The sequence below is a fragment of the Microtus pennsylvanicus genome, chromosome 19 (assembly GCF_037038515.1).
Source record: "Microtus pennsylvanicus isolate mMicPen1 chromosome 19, mMicPen1.hap1, whole genome shotgun sequence".
NCBI classification, from domain to species: Eukaryota; Metazoa; Chordata; class Mammalia; order Rodentia; family Cricetidae; genus Microtus; species Microtus pennsylvanicus.
Genome location: NC_134597.1, coordinates 37,459,474 through 37,479,391, shown reverse-complemented (window position 1 = coordinate 37,479,391; position 19,918 = coordinate 37,459,474).

Genomic DNA, 19,918 nt, shown 5'->3' with positions numbered 1-19,918 from the left:
TGTATACAAGATATTTGCCCTGAATCAGAGAATTGACCCCAAGAAATTCTAGCTTATTTCAGTCAGTGAAGAATCACATTAGAAGCAGTATAACAACTCTACATTTTTGTAAAATCTGTACATAATCTACATTAGGTATACTGATATTACATGAAGAAGGATTACTCTGGTAACTGCTCCACCTAGTCCACAATGTTTTCATCTCTATGTGTGTCCAGTATGTAAGTTCATGCAATTGTGCGGAAGAACTGTCTGTATTCTGTCAATCATGTTTTAAATGAATGCTGATTGGCCAGGCAGGAAGTATAGGTGGGTAAAACAGACAGAAAGTAGAACAGGAGAATACTGGAAAGGAAGAAGCCCATTCCTCACCAGTCCAGCCCAGACCACCGAAGAAGCAAGATGAGCTGCCATGCAGAGAAAGGTACAGAGTCATGTGGCTAACATAGAAGGATCATGGGTTGATATAAGTTATGAGTTAGCAAGAAGCCTGAGCCAATCAGTTTTATAACTTATGGATATCTCTCTGTGATTTTCTTTGGGGCTTGCCAGCTGTGAGGTACTGGGCAGAACAGAAACCCCAACAAGCAGGGCCTCATGTTACAATGCAATACCTATTTAGCAGATATGAAAATAAAAGTTTGGATTAAAAAAAGAAATTAACTAAGAGCTTCTTAACATGAAACCTTTTGGTGAATAAAAACATCACAACTGCTTGTAGAATATCTTAACATTTTGTGTTTTTGCTTACTGAATTGTCTTTCATGGCTTTCTCATCCTTCTTTCCTTTATCACACTGGACCACCAGCACAGGGGTGCCATCATCTGCAATGGGTTGTGCCCTTCAACACCAAGAAATGTACTACAGACTGGCCAATAGGCCAGTTTTGTGAAGGCATTTTCTCAGTTGAGATTCCTGCTTCTCATATGATTCTAGCTTGTATCAAGATAAAATAAGTATACAAAATTTCGTAAGATCATAATTAAAAGCTGACACCTTTGTCTATCACTGTTGCTTTGGCAATAGTCTTTCTCTTAAATATTTATTCTTCTTTATTTTGTGAAATAAAGCCTCAAAAAGAGAATCTAGCAAATGTCTTGATAAATTTATTGCAAATTAATACAGGGAAAAAACAGAATGACTTATTAGAAAGTAATAAATGTACATCTGCTAAAATGATTAATTATTTTCTATAATGCTGGAATATTAAAAGGTGGCAATGAGTCATCACTTGCATTGCTTATTTTTCTCTTTCCTTGGACAAAAGCAATTTAACCAAGTGGGGATGTATTTTGCTCACAAGTTAAAGATAAAGTCCCTTATGGTGAGGAAGATGTAATGGTGGGAGTTTGGTGAAGAGACCAAATTGCTACTACAGTAAAGATGAAGAGAGAGGTGGGTGCCTGTACTCAGCTCACTTTTCCTTTTATTTCAGTCTAGGACAATATATCACGGAACAGTGCCACTCACATTCACTGTGGCTCTTCCTTCCTTTTTTAAATCTCTCTGAAAAGGATTCACAGACCTGTCCAGATGTCTGTCTTATAGTTGGTTAGATAATGAATTATGTTGATAACAAAATTAATGATCACACCTATGAAGAACTTTTGCTTAAATGCCAAGTCCTTATCTCTATCAGCTCAAGGAACTAGTGAAGAAATAAGAAAAAAAAACAACTCAGAATACAATCAAGTAGCAACAGACACCTGAAGTATATAACAGATATAAATAATATAAAATAAATAATAAATATAAATGTATAAATATATCACCTGGGTATAAGTAGGATTTTAGAGAACCACTGTTAATTCCCCAGGATTCAGGCATTCAGACTGATGCAAACTTATTTCATAAAACATAAGCTGAGCCACCAAAAATAATAAAGATTAGCACACATACATGATCACACACACATATATAATATGCATACATGCATATATATATATAATATACATATATACCTCTATACATACCTTTGTACATATGGTAGAGAGTTACTATGAGATATACAGGCAAAGTCAATAGTTAGTGAAGCTAGATGATTACAAATAAGAGTTTGCCATACAGTTGTATCTAATTTTATATGTATTTTAACTTTTCTGAATTAAAAAAAGTAAATCACACAGTTAAAGAAAACAGCAACGTGCTGAATTTATAGAGAGCATTTAGAAGTAGAAAGTCTATAATAAAAGCAGGCCTGAAAAGAGGAGATATAATTCCTGGAGATTTCTAGCCTCACTACTAATAACATGGCAGTTAATCACCTCTTTTGTGTACTAATATCAATGATAAAAACAAACAAGCCAAATTAAAATTTTATTTCAAAACACAAAAATTTCAGAAAAAATATTAAAACAAATATTGCTAATTAAGATTTATGATGTGGAATTCAAATGCTATGCTGTGATTATCATTAATGAATAAAGAAGCTGCTTTGGACCTATAGCAGGGCAGAACTTAGCTAAGCAGGAAAAACTAAAGGGAATGCTGGGGAAAAGGAGCCAGAGTCAGAAAGAAACCATGTAGCCCGGCTGGAGACAGATGTGGCAATACACAGATTAATGGAAATGGATTAAATTAAGATATAAGCGTTAACCAATAAGAATCTAGAGCTAATGGGCCAAGCAGTGATTTGAATAATATAGATTCTGTGTGCTTATTTCAAGGCTGGGCAGCCAGGAACCAACAAGCAGCTTCCTCCAAGAGATTTAAGCAAACTTTTATTTCTTTATGGAACAGGAGTGGATAATAAAATAGTAAAATAGAAGAGATCATACATATACACACATACAAAATCTCTTTTATATTAACATTGCTATATGAAACTCTACTAAGAAAAGAGACATAACTTTTGTTAATCTGAAGCTTTGGTGCATCTTTTTTCTGTGTTGGAAAACAAACAAACTGGCTCCACACAGGACTGCAAGGCCTTTAACATTTCCAACACTCCTTTGATCACCTATTGGACCAGTGTGTTAGATGGTTTGTAGAATCTTAACAAAGTACCAGTCTGGGTATCTGAAGAAAAAAAAAAGTATTTCTTCATTATTATGGTGAGAAGTGGAAAGTCAAATCTAGCCTGCTTTGAGACCTCTCTCCTGGCTTAGAAACAATTGTCTCTTCCCTGAATCATCTCATGTGCTCCCTCTCTCTCACCCTGTCTTTGTCTCTGTCTCTCTTCTTCCTCCTTATTTTCTCCTCTAATCTCCAAATGGCATCACTCACATCGGCTTCAGATCCTGATGACACCATTTAACATTAACTATCTATTATCTCCAAAGGAAGTTATCTCCAAAGAAAGACACATTCTGAGATGCTGTGGGTTAGAGCTCCAGCGTGTGACTTATGAGAAGAAACAATTCAACCACACCAATGAGGGAGTTTCTATTTTTTTTTTTGAGACAAGGTTACTGTGTAGCATTTTTTACTTAATCTCTTCTCCATTGTGTCACCACTAACCTTACAAATATAAAAACTGACAAACCACTGATTCTCTTCTAAAAGTCCCGAGATCACTTTCTATTTCTAAATATAATTTTAAAAACTTATTTTAGAACCCACAATATTGTGAAAACTTTTCACACATTAGCAAAGAAATCTTTTCTTACAAAATTTTGTTCACAACGTTGTCTTTCTAGCATGAGTCATTAGTGGTGTTATCCATCTCTACATTGAAGAATAAGGAATAAAAATCTAGTGTCAACAGATTATGGTTTTAACACCGGTGCTTTCCTGTAAAAGAAATATTGAAGTCATATAATCTGCAGACTGTACCAAAGGCACGTGTGTGTGCTTCAACACTCACTGACTGCTTGTCATGTTCTGAGCACTGAGCATGGAGCTAGTATTACAGTTCAGGCACATCTTGTTTTTTCACAGAGCTGAAAAGCTAATGAAGACACAAGTCACTGGTGACTGTAATGACTACTACACAGTGTGGAAAATAATTAGACTGTCTTTTAATAACGATATGGCATCTAGAGCAGGCAAGAGATGGCAAAGAAGGTTAATTTGACTGAAGAAGTCTGCTTTAGGTAATAATAAAAGCATAGAATAAAGAAGGTAACATGAAGCTGAGTGATATAAATAACAGCATGATTGACAGATTCCACATGTGTGGAATGACAATGGTTGAAATTAAAGAAATAAGCAAAGATAGAACTTATAATGCTAAGTAGACATTAAATTTTTCATAAGAATTGCTATATCCCTAATGGATTAGAAGAAAGGATTTAGAATAGATTTATATTTCAGAAGCAAACAAAAATAAGAGACAACTGCAGTTTGGAAATTAAAAGCATCAAGATATCTGCCATTCACAGAAACATTGTTGAACCTATTGTGCTATGCTCAAATGATCAGCGTCTTAGAATATAGTGATTCCAGAAAATAGCTCCATGATGGTGCTGAGCAGTTTCCTGTCAATGGCACCAAGACAGGAAGATAATTAGAAACCTATGTTAGATACACTGCACAAAGCAATTGGATATACTAGCCTGCATTAGACTTACAAATGTTCAACTCTAAGTTGGTGTGATTGTCTGGACATTATTATTTATGGACAAGTTTTGATTATCTCTTAGTCCATCTGCTGGTATACTATACATAGAATTATTTTTCTATTACTATAGACCTGGATTTTGGTTTCTCTCCAAAATATGTTATGTCATTGTTACAGTTTTCAGATTTCTACAATTCTTTTGGAGTTTGTATTCAATCATTTCTAATTACTACATACACAGTTATTGTATAAGTCACAAATGGCAATTCTTTCAGGAGACTTAAAGTAGATCTGTTTTGTAGGCTGCCTCTGCAATTCCCTCTATAAAAGGCTCAGTAATTGCACGTTCTAAGATATTTTAAATACAACTCAAAGTATTTGAAAAATATAAATAAGAGTCATTTAAACCATAAAATAAGGGAATATATTTCACGGAAAGACTGGGTTTATTGTTCTTAAGAGCATGACAGCAAAGGACTGAAGTGTCAGATTCAGATTTGAGAATTCATGAATCCCTGGAAAATGTACCCTATAGTTTGCAATCCACATAGTTCTGGTTTACTTCAGGCTCGATAGTACGAGTTCTCAGGCAATGGTAAGGAAAACCCATGTTACAAGTTCCCTTTTGTGTGATATCTTTGCCTTCTTCATCAACCATCTTCTGAATATATAGCCATGAAGTTCAAGCCCAGTCCTCAATAACATGTTTCACTTTGCTTAACTTGCTGAACTTATTTTTTATTTAGTTTTAAGTAGAATGTGGGAACTCTTTATAATACCAAGACTCTTAGGATTTAAAGAAGGTAAATTTTGGCATGAGTTCTTTTCAATGGTTTAAAACAATTTGGATGTTTTAAAAATATCTAATATACTATTACTGGTTTAAATAGATGATAGATAGGTAGGTAGGTAGATAGATGATAGATAGATAGATAGATAGATAGATAGATAGATAGATAGATGATAGCTAGATCAAACATATAAATAGTAAAGATGAAAAAGTTGAGAACAACTCTTAAAATAGCAAATTACTGGGTCAAGGAGTCATGAAAGATAAATATAAGATTTTGAAGAAAGTAAAACAAAGAAAATAGTACTAGAGGAAAAGGGGAGGAGCTGGAATAAGAGTGGGAGAATATCCAGCACTAAACGTAGTAGCAACCATAAATAATGCAAAGCTTGAAAAAATAATTAATGGCATGTGCATGTGAAAGCGTTAGTAATCTTGGTAATAGCACTTCCAAGAATGGAAGAGACTGAAGCCACATCAGCATTATGTGTGCAGAGAGTGGTGATGAACACCAAACAAAAGATGCTCCTAAGAGCTTTTATGGAGCTAAAAGGAAAAGGAGGACCAAGGAGTCCAGAGTGAGCATTTTATAATCTTCTTTGTACTGAGAGGTACTCAGGAATATGCACTTTCTTTGGAAAGGAATTAGGACAGAAAAAGTACCTCAAAGCACATGAGAAATGTATTGACAGAATTTTATTAAATAAAAGTAAAGTAAACCCATTTAAAACTAGTTCAAAAATGAAGGTATTATACTATATTGTGCAATTGTAATTCTATACCTAGACTCCAATGCTACCAGCATGCAACCTTTATCTCTCAGCAAGGCTGTCTCCAGGAGATAAAAGGAATAATTGCAAAATGTATATCTTACTTACCACCTTTGGAATTTTAGTATTGTTGTAATTTTCTTTCTGTTGCTATGATAAAACAACCTGAGTAAACACAACTTTGAGAAAGAAAAAATGTATTACTCCTTACAAGTCACTCTCCAACATTGAGGGAACCTCAGGCGGGAACTGAAACAAAAGACATGGAATAATTCTGCTTGCTGCATTGCTTGCAGGCAAGCTCATATTTAACTACCTTCATAGAAACAGAACCATCTACCCAGGGAATGGTGCCTTTCACAGTGGACGGTGTCCTCCTACATCAAATAACAACCTAAGCAGTCTCACATAGACATGTCCACAGGCCAGTCTTATCTGAGCTATTTCTCTATTGAAAATCACTTCTTGAGTGACTCTAAGCTAGGTCAGGGATCTAGGACAAGTCCCATAGGCATTCTTTTCAGTACCTATATTTAAAGGATCTCCAAGAAGACAGTAATTGCAGGAATGAAGTGGGTTTTGTTATTCTCAGCCACTTTAACTGGTTGGGTAAAAAGTTATAATAATTGATAATATTTCAATTACATTTTTATCTCTGTAACATGATGCTTGATCCAATCTCAGCAGAAAATAAGTAGGAGCAATGCCACACAGTCAAAAAGTGTAAGTATTGGATTGACCTGAATTAGACATAAAATAAATGGCATAAGATGCTGAAGTGATATATTCTGAATAAAATTTTTGAGGATTATCTCTTTGTTCTTCGTTGCAGCTCATTTATTGTGGCTGGAGTTAAAAGAAGGTAGATACCATTTTTTTTTAAAGAACTTTCATTAAAGAGTTGAAAAATAAATATTGTAGAATTTCACTTCCAGGTAGATAATCTAAAATATGCTGTATTAGTATTTAAAAAATAAAACTAACACATGAAATTTCTGACAAACACAGAGAAAAGCCTTGTAGTTCAGATAAAAGAATAAAGAGCATATGAGGTTGAAAGGGAGAAAAAAAAGCAAAATTAGAAAAGAAAGAAATTTTCTTGGCATAGCAGCATATGCCTGGAGTTTAATACTCAGGTGACAGCAGCAGCAGAATTATGAATCCAAGACCAGTCTGGATAATACAGTGAATCAGAGGGTGAGGGACAGAGAAGAAAGAAAATGGCAAATCAGAGTCTGTGTAGGATTTGACATTTCAGTTTGATTAATGGTAGTGAGAAGTCGTGGGATAGTTCAAAAGTACAAGGGAAATTCCCCAACAAAAAAGTAATGCAAAAGAATAGGTCCATAAACCACCAATCTCTTAGTACACCTGGGGTACATGTTCTTATTCTATGTCAAGAAAATTCTTGATAATGTTTCTAAAAGCAAGTCATATTTTAGCTACTGAGGGCAAACTGGACTGAAGAAGATGCAGATGGGTGGTGTATTAGATAATGTTGTATGGAGGAGCGGCGGGCTGCATTCCCAGCACCCGACCACCCACATGGCTAGCTTATGCGCTGAAATAATTACACGGAAACTGTATTCTTTTAAACACTGCCTGGCCCATTAGTTCCAGCCTCTTATTGGCTAGCTCTTACATATTGATCTAACCCATTTCTAATATTCTGTGTAGCACTACGATCTGGCTTACCAGAAAAGATCTTAACCTGTGTCTGTCTGGAGTGGGAGAATCATGGCGACTCCCTGACTCAGCTTCTTTCTCCCAACATTCTGTTCTGCTTACTCCGCCTACCTAATTTTGTGTTTTATTAGGACCAAGCAGTTTTCTTTATTAATTAACCAATGAAAGCAACAGATAAATACAAGACCCACCTCTATCAAGATAAACTCTCACCATCACAGTTAGGTACTAAGGTGACTAACACCTTAAACTTCATTTGACTCACATTTAGAAAAAAACATGGAAAACATGGAGAAAACCATGAAAAAGAGTGGTCATGCCTGATCCTTGTGACAAATCTCAAGTAAGAACTCCAAATTCCCAATAGAAATGTTTTATTCCTGCTCAAGGTCAGGGCTAAAATGACATGAGTGACTTCCAGTAGGTTCCATATTTTTTGAGGTTTCACGGCACCCCCAAAACAGAATGACAGGGTCTAGCCTTCTAACTCATTCAAAAGTAGACTGCAATAAATGATTTCCCAACAACAGCAGATGGATGAAGGAAATCTGAAATAACATAGCATTTGGGTGTGGGAAAAAAACTTTTCAAACAATTTGGGTAGTATAGCATTTTGAACTTTGTCAGCAAGGCACTGATTTACAAGTACACATCCTTGACATAATGCTTCCTAATCTTATACATTAGATGTTTCATATTATATAGATGAGGCTTTAAGTAGTTGGGTTCACATGGTACTTCTAAGTGATAATTTATGAAAAAGTCTCTTATCTTACCATAATCACATGCAATAGAAAGCAAAGCCATCATGAATTATTATTTTCCTTAGAAAGACAAAAAATGAGTTTTTAAGACTTTCATGTGGTAATGGAAAAGGAAGTAGAAAATATGAAATTCTATCCATGCCTAGTTAGGGAGTACAATTGTACAACTTTTTGAAAACTGAATTTGATAATATAGTTTAAAATTTTTCAATGTATATGTACTTTGACTTCTTGTTATACTTCTAGAAAACCATACTGAGAAATGAAAATCAAATGTACAAAGAGGTTTATTACTTATAATTTGTCAGTGATGGAGGATCAATACCTTCAAAAAACTGGTGGGCTAAATGTAAGTTATTTAAATTTAATAGATTGATGAAATGTAACTGAAATATTTAGATAGGATATGATCAATTTTCTCATGTTCATATTTTAACTTATATAACCCAGGAATAAAGAAAAATTAAAATTAGTATTATAGATTTACATTTATGTCTGGATATATGTAATTAAATATTAGCTATAAATGTAAAGTAATAAACCTGTATAATGATCAGGGACCCCGGAATCAGGTGTTGCAGAGACAAACTACACTTGTATACTAATAATTCCTGTAAATTTTTTACCAAGTATATGTTAATTTAAAAGAAATATTAAAGAATCAATTTCACTTTATTTGAAAATGAAATATTTTCTCTCCCTCACTGTCCTTCCCCCTTCTTGAGCATTCTATTCCCTCATGTTCTCCTCCTCCCTTTCCTTCTCCCCTCCATCTCCCTTTCCATCTTCCCTTTTTCCTGTCTTCTAATTTTTTCAGTAGGTCTTGTCTCTTCCCCCTTGCCAGGGGTATCCATTTATGCCTCTTTTAGAGTTCTTGTTACCTAGCTTCTTTGGGATGGTGAACTATAGGCTGGTTATCCTTTGTTTTATGTCTAATATCTACTTATGAGTGTATATATACCATGTTTGTTTATCTTGGTTTGAGTTACTTTATCTCAGGATAGTTTTTCTCTAGTTTTATATGCAAGTTTCAATAAGTCATTGTTTTTTATCACTGAATAGTATTCTGTTGTATAAATGTACCACATTTTCTTTATCCATTCTTCAGTTGAGGAGCATCTAGGTTGTTTCCAGGTTCTGGATATTATGAATAATGCTGCTATGAACACAGTTGAGCAAATGTACTTGTGGTATGGGTGTGTCTCCTTCAGGTATATGCCCAAGAGTGGTATTGCTGGGTTCTGAGGTAGATTTATTCCCAATTTTCTGAGAAACCACCATACTGATTTCCAAAATGGTTGTACAAGTTTGCACTCCCACCAGCAATGAGGGACTGTTTCCCGTACTCCATATCCTCTCCAGCATAAGCTATCATTGGTGTTTTTGATCTTAGCCATCCTGACTGGTGTAATATGTTGTTTCAAAGTGATTTTGATTTGCTTTTTCCTAATGGCTAAGGATGCTGAGCAATTCCTTAAATGTCTTTTGACCATTTGCAATTCTTCTTTTGAAAATTATCTGTTTAGATTTCTACTCCATTTTTTGATTGGATTATTTGGCAATTTGTTGTCTAGTTTCTAGAGTTTTTTATATATTTTGGAGATCAGTCCTCTGTCTGATGTAGGTTTGGTGAATAACTTTTCCAATTCAGTAGGCCGCTGTTTTGTCTTATTAACCGTGCCCTTCTCAATTTCAAAAGGTCCCATTTCTTAATTGTTGTCTCAGTGTCTGTGTTTCTGGTGTTATATTTAGGAAGTGGTCTCCAGTGCCCAGGCACTTCACACTTTCTCTTGATTGAGGGAGCAATTAAAGGTCTATTGAGAAGCATAGCTCACTCAGGATAGTGTTTTCTATTTCCATCCATTTGCATGCAAAATTCAAGATATCATTTTTTTTTTTTTTACCGCTGAGTAGTACACTAACCGTACATAATCTATACTTTCTTTATCCATTCTTCCATCGAGGGGCATCTGGGTTGTTTCCAGCTTCTGGCTATTACAAATAATGCTGCTATGAACATAGTTGAACAAATACTTTTGTAGTATGATAGAGCATCTCTTGGGTATATTCCCAAGAGTGGTATTGCTGGACACTGGGGTAGGTTGATCCCAAATTTCCTAAGAAACTACCACATTGATTTCTAAAGTGGTTGCACAAGTTTGCATTCCCACCAGCAATGGATGAGTGTTCCCCAGACCCAAAAAGATGAATATGGTATGTACTCACTCATAAGTGGATTCTAGCCATAAATAAAGGACATTGAGCCTATAATCCGTGATCCTAGAGAAGCTAAATAAGAAGGTGAACCCAAAGAAAAACATATAGTTATCCTCCTGGATATTGGAAGGAAACAAGATTGCCAGGCAAAAATTGGAAACTTGGGGGTGGAGGTGGGGTGGGTGTAAGGGGAAATGGGGAGAAAAAAGTGAGAAGGGGGATGGGGAAAGCTTGGGAGAATGGGATGGTTGGGATGAAGGAAGGGTGAATCTGGGAGCAGGGAAGTATATATCTTAATTAAGGGAGCCATTTTAGGGTTGGCAAGAGACTTACTCTAGAGGTGTACCCAGGTGTCCATGGAGATGTCTCCAGCTAGATCCTTGGGCAGCTGAGGAGAGGGAGCCTGAAATGGCCCTATCCTATAGCCATACTAGTGAATATTTCGCATATCACCATAGAACCTTCATCTGGCAATGGATGAAGCTAGATACAGAGACCCACATTGGAGCACTGAACTGAGCTCCCAAGGTCCAAATGAGGAGCAGAAGGAGGGAGAACATGAGCAAGGAAGTCAGGACAGCGGGAGGTGCGCCCACCCACTGAGACAGTGGGGCTGATCTAATGGAGCTCACCAAGGCCAGCTGGACTGGGACTGAAAAAGCATGTGATCAAACTGGACTCTCTGAACGTGTCGGACAAGAAGGACTGACTGAGAAGCCAAGGGCAATGGCACTGGGTTTTGATCCTACTGCATATACTGGCTTTGTGGGAGCCTAGTCTGTTTGGATGCTCACCTTCCTAGACCTGGATGAAGGGGGCAGACCTTGGACTTCCCACAGGGCAGGGAACCCTGACTGCTCTTTGAACTGGAGAGGAGGGATGAGGGAAATAGGGGGAGGGGAAGAAAATGGGAGAAGGAGAGGAGGTGGAAATTTTTTAAGTAAAAATAAATTAAAAAAGAGAGAGAAGCATAGCACTAGGGAAAATCTCAGGAATCCTTAAGGCTGACCCCATCTAAGACTATAAGCAACAGTGGAGAGATCATCTAAATTTTTCTTCCCCTGTTATCAGATGGATGACTACCCTAATTGTCATCAAAGAATCTTCAACCATCAACTGATGGGAGCAGATACAGAGATTTACAGTGATGCACTGGGCCAAACGAACTGAGGCCAGCCCAAGAGAGGAGGAGTGATAATATGAGCAAAGGGGTCAAGACTATGATGGTGATACCCACAGAAACAGCTTACTTGAGCTAGTGAGAGCTCTCGGACTCTGGACTGATAGCAGGAAAATCTGCATAGACCAAATTAGGCCCACTGAATGTGAGAGACAGTTGTGAGGCTTGGACAGTATGTGGGGTCATGGGCAGTGGTCCAGAATTTATCCCTAGAGCTTGAACTGGCATCTAGAAGCACATATATTTTTTTGGAGGGATACCTTGCTCAGCCTAAATATAAGGGGGTGGGCCTTGATCTTTCCTGGAAGTAAAATATCATACTTTGTTGACTCCCCATGAAAAGGCTTACACTTTCTGAGGAGTAGACAAGGAGGTAGGGTGAGGGGAAGACTGAGGAAGTGGGAGGAGGAGAGGGAGCAGGAATGTAAAATGAGAAAGACTCTTAAAAATTAACAAGAAAAAAAGAAAAAAGAAAATGAAATGTTTATTTTAAAACAGAAATTGAAAGTATTTGAGTATTTGATAGTGATTTGGAGGGGGCTTGGAGACAACATTTCTCTCTATAACAGCTCTGACTGTTCTGGAACTTGCTTCCTAAACCAGGCTGACCTTCTGTCTCCCAAGTGCTGGAATTAAAGGCCTGTGCCACCATAGCCTAACTTTAATAGTAATTTTGAGTGTGTGTGTGTTTGTACATGTGTATGCGTATCACAAAGATACCATAATAAGACAGAGAAATATGTAAAAGCTGAAAGTTTTGTTGGAATTGAAGAGTGGTGTGAACAACACTAAAATCGTTGGAAATGAAATGAGTCAATTCCTCATTCATAGAGCCTCAACTGTGACTGTTAGAATTATAAGTTTCTATTTATATCGTCATTTGCAGCAAATGCCTACCTCCTAGGCACTTGATACAGTCTAGAAAATTAATAGATGATTTTTAGTGTGGAATTTGTGAAAGGCCATATTGTGAGCCATAATTTAAAAATAGCAAAATAAGCTTCAGTTCAGATGAAAAGTTTAGACACAACTTTAAAGTTTGGGTGAGTTGATGTTCAAGTCATGAAAATGACATATCTACAACAAAATCTTGCGGAGAGTAAAATATAAATGGGCACATTTTTCAAAGAACAGCAAGAGGAGGGTGGGAACCAATTTGGCTGGCATTGGAAAGAAGACAGGCTATATTAACAAGCTGAATAAGTGGAATATTTTAAGAAAAGTAATTTTAATTAATTAACGTATCATTCATTAAACAATCTGTAATATGAACACAATATTTTCTCTAAGAGTGGAATAACTAACAAACACAAAAACAGGAGACTACACCAGCACAACCATATATAGACTTAACATTCTCTATGAGGAAACCTTTTAAATTTGTGATTAAATATTGCATTATATTTCCCCTTTCTTCTTGTACTAATTTTAATTAGACAAATATTTGAGTTATTTTTCTCAAGTCAATTAATGTTCTCAATTCTCAATGCTATTTACACATTTCTTATTTATCTCTTCAAATTTCGTGACATTGTAGTTGCCTCTGATGGTCATATCTGAAGTAAAATGATAAGTGATTAATCTTTCATGGATTTATTACTGAAGCTAATCAGTTCGAGCAGCAAATTTTCTGTTTTCTTTCAGTGTGTGGGATCGAACTCACAGCCTTTACATACCTAGCAAGTACCTTTTGCTGCCTCTGAGTCACTGTTTTTATTAACCACTTCAACTGATCAGACCAATTATGAATAATGATACACTATATGAGGAAAAGAAAGTTAAAGGGGTACACAACCTCGTAGCAATCTTATACCACAGGACAAACTTCTTTAAGAACACGATAACTAAATTCTACTAAGCCAAAGCCTTCTTAAAATTAAAATCTGTGCAGAATTATCACATTAGTTGGTCAACATTTCCTTAGACTTTTAAAAAACATTGTTGTATTTATTGCATAGTCTTTTAATAATAAATTATATTAAACATTTATAATCTAAGTGTTCTTCCACAGTCACATATATACTGTTTCAATAATGTCAGTCAAGTGCCTAGCTAAATTATACAGTTTATCATTATGAGATCAAGGAACACAGAATCTACCTTCCCACAGAAACAATAAATCAGGATCTGCTCTGAATTATCAGCATTGACTCAGAAATACCTGGGTAATTTTCTTCTCTGTGTGTATTTTGTAAGTTTTTCTTTATAATCAATCACTTATAAGCCAATGCAGAAGTAATTTTCTAAAAAGATCCTATATATGATAACAAGAGAAAGAAAATTAGTTTTACAACGTAGATATACACACACTACATAAAAGAAAAGAACACTGAAGACAGTATTTTTGTTGTTTCAGCTAGTAACAAGACTATGGCAAGAATTCATAATGCTGTTTTTATTTCAATTCTATTTCCAGTGGGCTTTAAGCCATGACACATAACATGGGAAATATTTTACAGATGGGGTAGTAAAGTTGTTTTGTTTCAAAGAAGTCTAGGCTCATTCAGGTCTTGCCTAGACAAGGTTGTAATTGTCTTATATTTTATATCTGGCCATGGGGAATCCCTTAAGTTCTACTCTGATTTTCTGCTCCATACACTCTTTGACTTTCTGTAACATAGTCAGAATCATCAGCCCAGTAGAAACACTGAGGTGATTCATGGCCCATGCCATATGGACCTTGTTATATGCGGCTGCTTGCTTGTTCCCAGCTGCCCAGTTGTGAAATAATCACTCACAAACTATATTATTTAAATTACTGCATGGTCCATTAGCTCTAGCTTCTTAATGGGCTAACTGTTACATCTTAATTTAACCCATCTCCATTAAGCGGTGCAGCGCCACAAGGCTGTGGCTTACCAGGTAAAGTTCTGGGATCTGTCTCCAGCTGGGCTACAAGGCTTCTCCTGGACTCTACCTTCTTTCTCCTAGCATTCAGTTCAGTTTTTCCCACCTACCTAAGTTCTGCCTTGAGTGGGCATAAGACAATTTCTTTATTAACCAATGTTATTCACAGCATACAGAGGGGAATCCCACATCAGGACGTTACAATGTTTTTCTAGGTGGTAGTACTTTCAGGCTAAATGGGAGAAAATGTGATGATTTATCTAAAACAATCATTTAATTCTCATTCATATGCTTTCTATGTCCATGCGACTCTGTGAGTATAAGTGTGCTACATGCACATATGTATGTGTAAGCCACATATCTATGAACACAGAGGTTATAAGGGTCAATGTGTGTCATCATCTATTGCTTCCTTTCAGGAAAGGTCTCTTCCTGAAGAAGGGGCTCCCATATTCTCGCTTAGACTAAAATCTAGGAAACTAAAATAATTCTCAAGTATCTGACTTCTTAGTGTTGGAATTACAGCTGTGTATATAATACGAAGAATCTTATTATGTCAGTGTTTGGGTAAAAAGCCCAGACCTCATAATTATACAGGTAGCATTCATGACAAATGAGCCATCTAACCACCCCATCTGATAACTGATTAGACAGCAATTTTGAGCATTATATGAAGTAAGCAAAAATCATTAGAATGGATAGAGAAAAGATGACATCTAGTTTTCCTTCTTAATGGATGTCTAAGTGGCTTATGGTAGTAGATAAGAAATAGTACTAAGCATTAAAAGAAGTTTAATAAATATACCATGCTCTAAATAGCATCAAGTCTCACTCATCATTATGCTAATTAACATTTCTCTAGAAATACATAACACTAATCTATAAGGCCCCCTGTACCTTGAGTGATATAGTTTAATAATAGACATGGTCTTTTGCCTGTTTTCCTGTGCTATATAGTTCCTTGACAAAGGATAAATAGAATGGTCTACAAAATATATCATCTTGCCCACCTTGAAGCAAATTTTATGATGCAGAAATGATCACAGACAACAAGTTTATCTCAATTTATTCTATATGCTGTTTTGCATAAATTTTCACAAAACTCCCTTTTCACCAGTTCTCCAAATAAATAAGTTGTCTGACCAACTAAATAATATATGAACTAATGTATACCATTAAATCATACAACCTTATCTGTGCCATGTGAATAATAGGTTATCTGTTCTAAGGATTCCTGCTTTCTTGGTGCCTCAGGTATTGAGACTCTGATGCTGTGAACTTCACCTTCAAATGTATTAGTGTATTGTATAAAAAGAACTGTTTTTACTTTAGTCAGTAAGACTCTTTCCATAAAACTGAAGAACAATAAAAGAAGACACAATTTTGTAGACAGAGTTTTCATGTCCCTCCTGTCTGCTCAAAAATAACCATTAGCCTCTTCCAAAATAACTGACTCAGAGACTTACTATGAATTACAAATGTTTGGCCAATAGCTCTGGCTTGTTACTAATTAGCTTTTACAATTAACCCATTTCTACTAATCTATGTGCTGTCCTGAGGCTCATAGCTCTTCCTCTATCCCATTTTGTGTATGTGACTCTTTCTTTGTCTAGCTGGTGAGCCTCTAATTTTTCCCTTCCTCATACCATCATTCTCAGCTTTTCTTTTCTAACTTTATCCTGTTCCACCCTTGGCTGGTCAGTTTGTTTATGAAATCAATCACAGGGACACATACTCATACTGTATAGAAGGATTATTCCACGGCATAATTTAATGTAGGGTATTAGAACCTTCAAAACTAAATTTCTGTCTTGCTATCAATTTGGTTTACTTTGTTTTCTCATGAAAAATGAAGTCACTTTCAAGTAATTTGTTTTATGTAGAATTAATATGGCTTAAATGATTCATACTTTTTTGTTTTCCTAATAAATCCACATTCTTTTACAAAAGAAAAGAACAATGGTTATATGAACGCAGTTGTGAGACCAATGAACAGTCCTCAGACACAGTGTTTGGCCCCAAGTGTCAAGGAGTATAGTAGTAGGAATTAAGCAGAAATACCTGGCTCTATGGTTGGGAAACTCAATCAATTTAATGTTAAATTGTTATTTAACATCTTCTTCAGTATTATATCAACACAAAACATGTCTCAACTATAGAATTTATACTCTCTAAACTGAGAAATACATTTTTTCATTATTTTAAGATGAAGTAGCTTCAAATATATGTACTTTGTTGTACTTTTTATCACTGTGATTTAAAATGCATACATAGAGTGTACACGAATAGATTAAACCAACCACAAATTGAACCATGTGAAGCCATGTGTCAAAAATGAATTCTCAGCCGGGCAGTGGTGGCGCACGTCTTTAATCCCACCACTCGGGAGGCAGAGGCAGATGGATCTCTGTGAGTTCCAGGCCAGCCTCGAACTAGTTTGAGCTAGTTCCAGGACAGGAACCAAAAGCTACAGAGAAACTCTGTCTCGAAAATCAAAAAAAAAAAAAATAGTAAGTAAATAAATAAATAAATTCTCCCTCTTTTACAATTAATTTATTTTAATTTAAAAATGAGTACACAGACACAGTGGTATGTTTTAATCAACATGAGAGAAGCAAGGGTTTCCCAACAGTAGCCATTCCCCTTTAGATGATAGCTTTACAGTCTGAGTATTAAGACATATGAAACTGAAAAAAACCCACTTATCTTGGTGTACTTATGTGAGAAAGAGATCGGGAGCTCTCTTCTCAAAGAAGACTCAAAAGAGTTCAAATATTAATCACATCCCTGTGAGCCTGTGATGTGGACTATCTGGTCAATCTTGTATTGCCCTAATGATTTCTTTTTCTAGTGTTATCCAAATACTAGAAATACTAGTAATACTAAATTTTTTAACAACTTCAGTAACCAAGAACTCTTTCCTAAGTTTAACAACCAGGGCCTTCCATCCTACCTCAACAACCGAGACCTCCCATCCAACTTTTACAACCAGGATCTTCCATCCAACTTCAACAACCAGGACCTCCCATCCAACTTTAACCAACTTCAACAACCAGAGCATCCCATACAACATTAAAAAACAGGACCTCCCATTCAATTTTTAGTCTGATTTTTTTTTCTTCTGGTCAAAGGACATGCTGTTCAGATTTTTCCATTTTGCTTCTTTCACCAAATTCTCACTATAAACCCAGATAAAAGCCATCACCAAGAACCCACCACAGCATGATTCCCTGGAAATTTTGGATATTTTTCTGCCAAATTTAATAGCCCCATGTTTATATAAACTCAGCCTCACTCAAAATTTCTGGGTATGGGTAAAATGTAGACAAATTTTTGATAAGACTGTAGCATCTGTGTCATTTCAAACCAATATCCAGTACAGACTTTGCTTCCATGTGTAACCTCATGATCTCAGTCCTCATTCTCCACATTTCTCTTTACGCTCTACTCAAGTAAAACCAGAGTTGCCTGTTAAGCTTAGTTTCAACATTTTAGAACATCTTTAGTCACCACTTATAAGCATTTATAAACTATTCACACAACTCAGAAGTTTATCATATGCTCTGAATTAGCAACAATGGCAATTCTCTGACAACAAGTTTTTATGTTAGATACTCTATTTTTATTGTGACCAAATACTTAAGAAAGTTAATTTTGATATTAACTGTTTATGTGGACTCATAGTTTCAAAGGTTTCAGTGAATGTGTTCTGTTCCTGTGTGCTTGTTCAGAATTCTAGAGCAGCAGAGGCATAAAACAGAGGATCTTCACGTCAAAACAGAAGGTACTAGAAACCAGGCACAACCTGTAGATGCATGTCCCCAATTTCCTATTCCTACCAAACAGAACTAACACCATTAAATTTTAAGAGCATCCAAAAATAGTACTAATAGTTAGGTGTCAAGTATTAAACATTTTAACATGTTAAGTATCATTCATATTTAAATATATATTGAATACTTGGAAGATGGGATTAGAATGTAGTTGACTATATTGTATAAAGCAAAACAACTAAACAACTTCTATGTCTAAATTATATCATAAAACATATCTCCCCTATTCAGAGTTTGACTACAGTCTTCACAGGAAAAAATTCAAATGGCAGATACTATTGGATGTGCGCCACAGTTTCATTTCATCCTATACATCCATGCTTTACATTGCAAATATCATGAATATCATAAATTGAAACATCATTTAAAACATCCATCTCATTGAACATCATAGCTTAATCTCACCAGCTTGTTCGTAATACTATCATTAGACATTTACTTAACACAAAGTTTATTATTAAATTAGGAATCAAATATCTATGTAAATCACCAAGACTGTACTGAAAGTTGTCAAAAACATTTGTCATAATCTATTTGCAGACCATGACACAATTTCAGTTTATAGCATTGATAATTCTGATGTCAACCCACCAGAGAAGTTATTCTTAGATGGAGGAACCCTGCCTGGCAAAGCTGGCAGGGCCACTGACTCTGAAAACCATTGATTTCATCTTTTATTTCACTTGTGTGATGACATCTGTATCTCTCCCATTACCATGCATTTTCATGTAATGTGTACATGTAATGCCATGATTACATCACACTCTTATGGGCACGCATATTTGTGAATGGTCAGGAAGATGACTTCTCTCTACACCATGTTCTCTACATTATGGTGAGAAATTTAGAAGCCTATTCTCTATCCTTGACTTACTGACAGAGCAAGTTCACCAGACATGTGACATGCTGGACAGACTACAAACAGAACTTACACAGATTTTACTTATGAAATTGTAGGTGTCTAAGCTTGTAGAACCTAAGCCTTTCAGAGGTTTACAGTGAGCTGGGGTGATACTGCAGGTGTTTGGCCTTGTTACATCCTAGTCCTTGAAGATATCAATAGCATCTATGTTGGCCTAGGCTCCCTTCACCAGCACCTCCCTTCTCTGATTCAAAATAGCAGTTAACTCTCTATACCAGTGTGTGACATAAGATTTTTGATTCAGTAGACAACTGTTTTTGTTTAGGTCCTGAGATTCAAGTGGTAAGAAAGACTGCTACCTGTTGAACTATCTCCAGATTTTATCAATCACACTTAAGAAATGTAAGACAGTACATGTATTCTTTGCTTCTTCCTTAGGTCTCTCATTGGTTTATTCTCTTCGCTTT